The following is a 7,474-nucleotide window of genomic DNA, read 5'->3' as shown; positions in this document are numbered from 1 at the left end:
CTCCGAGGCGTCGGATGATCTTGTAAGGCCCAAAGTAGCGCTTCGGCAGTTTTTCGCTGAGACCGCGGCGACGAATCGGTGTCCATACCCACACCCTCTCTCCGGGCTGGAAGTGGATGGCGCGGCGACGAAGATTGCTCCGGCGAGCATCGGCACTCTGCTGATCGTGGATTCGAAGGCGGGCTAGTTGGCGTGCCTCTTTTGCTCTCTGACTGACCGCATGAGCATTGCCGCATCCGTCATGCACTGGCTCATGGGGCAGCATCGCGTCCAGCATGGTCGTCACCTTTCTGCCGTGCACCAGCTCGAATAGTGTAGACCCGGTTGTTTCTTGAGCTGCGGTGTTGTAGGCGAACGTGACGTATAATAATACCTCGTCCCACGTCCTGTGTTCTACGTCGACATATATAGAGATCATGGCGGCGATTGTCTTGTTGAGCCGCTCCGTTAGCCAGTTGGTGTGCGGATGGTGCACGGTGGTCCGACGATGGCTGGCGTGGCTGATCTGAAGGATCAGTTGCGTGAGCTGAGCCAAGAAAGGTGACCCTCGGTCGGTTATCCAGACTTCGGGGGCGCCATGTCGAACGATATGGTGCCCCCAACAAACCTCCACGAAAAACTTGGCGACTTCCTCCGCTGTTCTCGACGGAAGGGCTTCCGTCTCCGCGTACCAGTTGAGGTAATATATGGCCACAACTATCCAGCGGTTCCCCGACGTCGACGGCGGGAAGGGCCCAAGTAAATCCATTTAAATCTGTAGAAATGGCGTAGTTGGAGCCGATATCGGTTGCGAGAATCCCGCAGGCGTCGTTGGAGGTTTCTTACGCCGTTGGCACTAGTGACATGACCGTGTGTACAGATGAACAGTCTTCGGCAGTTTCGGCCAGTAGTACTTGTCATGAATCCGGGCAAGGGTCTTGCTGTAGCGGAGAGGTCCAACCGTTAAGTCGTCGTGGCACGCTTGAAAGGAGCACGCCTGGCCGCAGGACAAAGCTCAATAGGTACCGAAAAAAGGCCCGCGGGACTGAGCCTCCTCGACCTTCGAGGTGGTCGATCACGGTACAAAGTTACGTGCCGTCGCGTTGAAGTGCCCTCACGTCGGTAACGGTAACTACGCCAAAAAAATGGGCGTCGTCATCGTCGTCGGCAATGGAAGTTTCGATTAGAATACTAGACGGACAGTCAGCGTCCTTATGCTTGCGTCCAGACTTATGCACAATGGCTACTTCGAATTCTGGCAATCGAAGGCTTCAGCGGGCGAGGCGTCCTGACGGATCCTTGAGGTTGGCAAGCCAGCAGATGGTGCGGTGGTCAGTGACCACGCGGAACGAGATCCCGTAGAAGTACGGACGGAACTTTGTTAATGTCGAGACGACAGCAAGACTTTTCTTGTCGGTCGTTGAATAATTTTGTTCTGCCTTGGACAGCGCCCGGCTGGCGTAAGCGATTACTCTCTCTGCTCCTTCTTGTCGCTGAACAAGTACCGCACCAAGGCCGGCATTGCTGGCGTCTGCGTCGATATCTCTCTCCGCCGACTGATCAAAATGGCCGAGGATAGGGGGTGACTGGAGCCTTCGCTTGAGTTCCTCGAACACTTGTTCTTGGTTCTCTCTCCACTGGAGTTGCACGTCGTCCGTCGTCAGTTGCGTCAGCGGTGCAGAAATCTGTGCGAAGTCACGAACGACACGTCTGTAATAGGCGCACAACCCAAGGAATCTTCGAACGGCCTTCTTGTCCGATGGTTTCGGGAATTCCTCGACAGCGGACGTCTTTGCAGGATCAGGGCTTACATCCTGAGCACTCACGACGTGTCCCGAGAATTTTAGTTCGCCATAGGCGAACCGACACTTGGAAGGCTTGAGCGTCAGCCCAGCAGTCTTGATAGCCTGTAGCACGGATCGCAGTCGTTTCAGGTGCTAGCCGATTTCGCTTGCAAAAACCACAAAGTCTTCGAGGTAGACGAGACAGCTCTGCCATTTCAAGCCGGAAAAGACGGTGTCCATAACGCGCTGGAAGGTTGCTGGCGCTATGCACAGCCCGAACGGCATTACTTTAAATTCACACAGTCCGTCCGGCGTGACGAAGGCCGTCTTCTCACGATCTTTTTCGTCGACCTCAAACTGCCTGTACCCGCTCTTCAAGTCCATGGACGAAAAGTATCGGGCGTGGCGCAGCCGATCATGGGTACCGTCACACCGGGGCAGTAAATAAACGTCCTTTTTTGTTACTGCGTTGAGCCGGCGATAGCCCACGCAGAACCTTAGGGTTCCGTCTTTCTTCTTCACCAGGACTATCGGGTAAGCCTACGGACTGTCTGAGGGCTGGACGATGTCGTCAACAAGCATTTTCTGAACTTGCTTCTGGGTGATTTCCCTTTCTTTCACGGAAACTCGGTACAGTGGCCGATGCACAGGAAGTTGCGTTGTCATCAGTAACTATTCGATGCTTCGCAACCGTCGTCTGGCGCACGTTTGATGACGTGGCGAAGCACTCCTTGAGCTCGGCGAGGAGGTCAGTCAGCTGTCGTCGCTTAACTGGCTGGATGACAGCCATTGCTGATTTTCGGCCCATGCTAGTTCCGAGTTGCGGCAGTGACGTGACACGTCATTTCAGCTTGCAAATGTCGGAAGAGGCCTGTTTTTTTAAGGAATTTAGGGAATAAATCCTTCCTATAGCGCTCTATCCTGTCTCTACGTTCTTCCTTCCTTGTCTTCGCGCAAATGTTTTACCAAGATGTATAACCAACTAGTTCACCAGACGATTTTAATACAGTTTCTCCCTATGGGGACAGGCTGCCTGTATATATATTGGGAGTGAGGGAAGATTGACAGTTGCAGTCGTAGTAATATTGTAAACGAAAAGGGGACTGGGTGAGTACTAAATTGATTACACCAAAGTTCGGTGAAGGGAAAGGAAAAGGCAAAGAGAGATCGCAACAAATCGGGAAAGGAGAGGGGATATTTATGCATTTAAATATATAAACGAACATATTCAGATGAATGAACCGTACTTAATACAATAAATCAAAGAATCAAAGTTTTTACGAACCCGCCGAAAGCCAAAATAACGCCGAAAGCCAAACCAAAAATCAAAATAACTTTGATTCTTTGATTCCTTGGATTCATGTGCATATGTTCGTTTATTTCCTGCTCGGAGACCACGTACGATGATGAAAAAGGGCAGGCGGCGATTCGGCGGCGAAACAGAGAGTGCGAGCGAAGACAGACTCGACAATGTCGCGGACAGCTGCTTATCTAGCGTGCGTCACTATCTCGAAAGTTCGGCAAAGAAAGTTCGAGCGTTGCGTACTCGGGGCGAGGATGAACTGGCACTTTCGAGAACAAGAAAGCAGGAGGAAAGTTACGTCTGGTGCGAGAATGAACGCAAATCCTCTAAATGTCCGTGACCGAGCGTTTCTTTATCGACCCTGCTGGCGGCATTATCCCCCCTTTTGAAAGTGCATCGGCCCAATGCAAAGCAAAACGAAAACAGAAATGGCTAAAACAATTTACGGTGAAACGAAATAAACATGCGGTGTCACAATCCTAACGCGCGTGGAACGGCTTGAATCGAACTACGTGGACGACTTCGGGCCGTGGCAGGCGACGTCCTGATGGTCGGGTTCCATCGGGGTGCACCTCGTAGTTCAAGTCCCTAAGGCGACGAATGACCTTGTAGGGTCCAAAATAGCGTTTTAGGAGTTTCTCGCTGAGTCCGCGGCGGCGAATGGGTGTCCACACCCACACCCTGTCTCCGGGCTGGAACTCCACGTCGAGTGCTTCCGCGCCGCCTTCGCACCGCTTGCGCCTGGTACCGCTTCTCCCTCCTTGCCTGGCTAGCTGTCAAACGCTACCCTCCAGTTGAGTCAGGGCCAGCCGAAGTGTGCGCTTCGTCAGTAGCCAATCGATCAAGCATCGCCGCGTCGCTCCAGATTTCACTTTTGAACCCCTTCGGAAACTCGTCGCAATGTCCGAGGCAGAAGCCGGCACCAAGACGGAGGAACAGGCGAAACCCGCGGCGGCGGCGGCGGTGGCTGCACCGGCTGCTGCGGAAGAAGCCGCGGCTGCTCCTCCAGTGAAAGAAATGCGGGCCGTCGTCCTCACGGGCTTCGGCGGTCTCAAGACGGTGAAGATTGTCAAAAAGCCTGAGCCAGCGGCCGTCGAGGGTGACCTGCTCGTCAGAGTCAAGGCCTGTGGTCTGAACTTCCTGGATCTGATGGTTCGTCAGGGAGTCAATGACAATCTCCCCAAGACTCCGTCCTTCATGGGCTTCGAGTGTTCAGGAGAAGTTGAAGCTGTGGGTGAAGGAATGACAGACTTCAAGGTCGGCGATCGTGTAGCTGCTTTTGCAGAGTACAAGGCCTGGGCTGAGCTGGTGACAGTTCCAGTTAAGCAAGCTTATGTGCTGCCTGCCTTGATGACTTTCGGTGATGCTGCTGCCGTGCTCATGAACTATGTCGTGGCTTACTCGCTGCTGTTCGACAACGGCAAACTTCGGGAGAAACAGACTGTCCTTGTCCACTCCGTTGGTGGTGGTGTGGGCCATGCAGTGGCGCAGCTGTGCAATACTGTGCCAGAGGCGACCCTCATTGGAACTGCTTCGAAGATCAAGCATGATGCGCTCACCAACCTGGCTACCCACCTCCTGTACCACAGCTCGGACTATGCCCAGGAAGTGACCAAAATCTCCCCTGGAGTAGATCTCGTGTTGGATTGCCTTTGTGGTGAAGATTGCAAGAAGGGTTCTGGTCTCCTGAAGCCCCTGGGAAGATACATTCTCTATGGGACCTCTTGCATAGTGGCTGGTGAAACCAAGAGCTTATTCAGCTTCGCCAAGTCTTAGTGGCAGGTGGACAAAGTGAGCCCCATCAAGCTGTACGACGAGAGCAAGGTGATCACTGGCTTCAACCTGCGTCACCTGATCTACCAGCAAAGCATGCTCGACTATGCCAAGGGGGTGGTTGTCAAGGTATTCGACTTCTTTCAGAAAAAAAAAATTCAGCCAGTTGTGGATTCCAGCTGGGCTTTTGAGGATGAATGAACTGGCACTTTCGAGAACAAAAAAAGCAGAAGAAAAGTTACGTCTGGTGCGAGAATGAACGCGAATCCTCTAGAAGTCCGTGGCCGAGCGTTTCTTTATCGGCCGTGCGGGCGGCAATATATATGTGTTTTCCCGTGGCATACATTTATGTCATCTCCTGACAAAGCCGAGCCTCAAGGCGAAACTGTCGTAAAGCATGCAATAAACTTCCTAGCATAGCAACTCCGAAAGTACGGATCTTAGTCTTATATATATATATATATATATATATATATATATATATATATATATATATGTCCGGCTCAGGCCGAAACATCGACCTATATGTAATAAAACTCCACGAAAAGCTTCGAGGTACGTTCACTTTCCTATGCACTTTTCGTCGTCCAACGCATCAGTATTTTTCTATATATATATATGTGTGTGTGTGTGTGTGTGTGTGTGTGTGTGTGCATTCCACATTACCACACGCTAACAAATACATCTTTTGCTAAATTACCCCAAAAACAAGGAACATCCTGCGAGTGTACTTACACGCGCTACACTAGCTGGCGTCTGCCGTGGTAACTGTTCTAACGCCAAAGCCTAGAACAAATGGCATCTAGCACTCACGTTCGTCACCGCATTATTTTGGTTGCTTTGAATCTTTTCTACACAGAAGTCTAGCGCGTACGGCGCGTCTACCTGCATTCCCAGCCAGGGGCTCCGGAACCGGAGGAGCAGTGGGGGCAGTCGCCCCCACAGGTGCTAAACCAGTGGAGGCATGCCCCCACATCTCAAAAAGGCTGGTGGACGTGCAGGGTACAGTCACTGAGTAGGTTTTGCGAAAACTATTGCAGAGTCCAAGAAACTCTGAATGAGTTAACGCGGACACCGCCCTCAACGACGGAAAGTTGCAAGATTGCCTTACAAGGATACTCAAATCCATGAAGAAATTCGAGACGCTATTAGAAATTAATTTTTCAATAGCCCTGTTTGGCCCACGCGAAGAAGTTGCAAAAGCGCTCCAACGACCAGCTCTCCACGCGGCTGACGCAAAGGAAGCTGCTGAGGGAATGAGTGAAGCGATTTCCCGCCTACGCTCAGAAGCGACGTTTGAAGAACTGAAGCAGAAAACCTCAGTCAACTGCCACGTCCTTGTCTTGTCACCTGAGGATTAAAAGATCCTCAGGTGACAAGGCCTACAAGGCCACCAAAAAGTTCGAGCCCACAGAGAAGCCTTCTAAACCTGCTGCACTTGGCACCAAGACAACAACGAGGAAGGAGCTTTTCGCGGCCATTGACCGGATAACGTGTGAATCCACCTTTGGTTTAAGCAGCCCGGTATGGTTGAGCTGGTTAATCTATAGCTGACGTTGATAAATGCTGCCAAGGGGCAGGAGTATGCACCAGATGAGTTGCGAAAGATTATAGGTAGACAGTCTGATGATTTTGTTCTATCTCGACTCTCAGGACAGTTTATGCTCTATCCATATTTTCTGTCCGAAGTGGACACTGTAACAGTAGAAAGCATTATAAATGTCCTAATAACAAATTCGGAGGGGGTGCGGGAAATGTTTGTTGAAGTTATTAAGTACTTCCAGCTTTTGCTGTCCATTCCTGCATTCGTAGCCTCAGTGCTTTACGTCAAATTAAAGTGTATCCCCGCAGCCGTAGGACACAAAGCAGACCAGGGATGGGCAGTATTTCAAATACTTTGTGTATTTTGCATTTGTATTTAATTATAAATTGGGTAATGTATTTGACCTGTGTATTTAAATACTAAAATGTGGGTATTTCAAATACAATTGTAATTAAATACAATTTTGTGGGCGAAAATACATCCCTCAAATTTATTGTCACTGTCCAGAGCAGGAAGAAAACTACGTTCTGCACCGAATGCAGTGTCTCTCAATCAAGCACAAGCGCTTAGTGACTTTGTGATTACAGTGCTACTCCGGGGCCAGAATAGTGACGAAATCGACGTTCACAGGGAGACTAGCTAAATAAGTGCCTGTGACAACTTGCGATGCTTTCCAGCCTGATTTCTATCCATATTTTTGCCTGGAACATTCCAAATGCGCGGGTAGTCCAGATTTTCGCAACTGGTGCGAGTTGCAACAATAAAAGATTCTCTAGCTAGTGCTGCGCGTCCTGGTCGTCTCGGTTCTTTGTTTGGTCGATACCAAAATGTAATCGTCAAAAGAAGCTGCTCGAAGCTGTGTACTTTTTTCACCTATTACGTCCAAGCTGATTACATTTTTTTGTGATTATATTTCTATTACGTTACTATTGCACTCTAACTCCCGAGTGTGCCATGCAAAATTGAAGTGCACCCAGAAACCCGTTCCTGGTGCCCTGAAGTCGCTGACGCAAATTTTGAGGAATGTATTTGGAAAAATCTTTGGAGGGGACCAAATACACTTGGTTGTATTTGTATCTTGTACTTAAATGT

General features: G+C 50.2%; 1 pseudogene; it reads left to right on the top strand.

Annotated features, from left to right (window-relative positions):
• Positions 1 to 3,914: 3,914 nt before the first annotated feature.
• On the top strand, positions 3,915 to 5,028 carry LOC120849678 (annotated as a pseudogene).
• The last annotated feature ends 2,446 nt before the right edge of the window (positions 5,029 to 7,474 follow it).

The sequence above is a fragment of the Ixodes scapularis genome, unplaced genomic scaffold (genome assembly GCF_016920785.2).
Source record: "Ixodes scapularis isolate PalLabHiFi unplaced genomic scaffold, ASM1692078v2 PGA_scaffold10__122_contigs__length_95168666, whole genome shotgun sequence".
NCBI classification, from domain to species: Eukaryota; Metazoa; Arthropoda; class Arachnida; order Ixodida; family Ixodidae; genus Ixodes; species Ixodes scapularis.
Note: the sequence above shows the minus strand (reverse complement) of the source record. Positions and strands in the feature narration are given on the sequence as shown.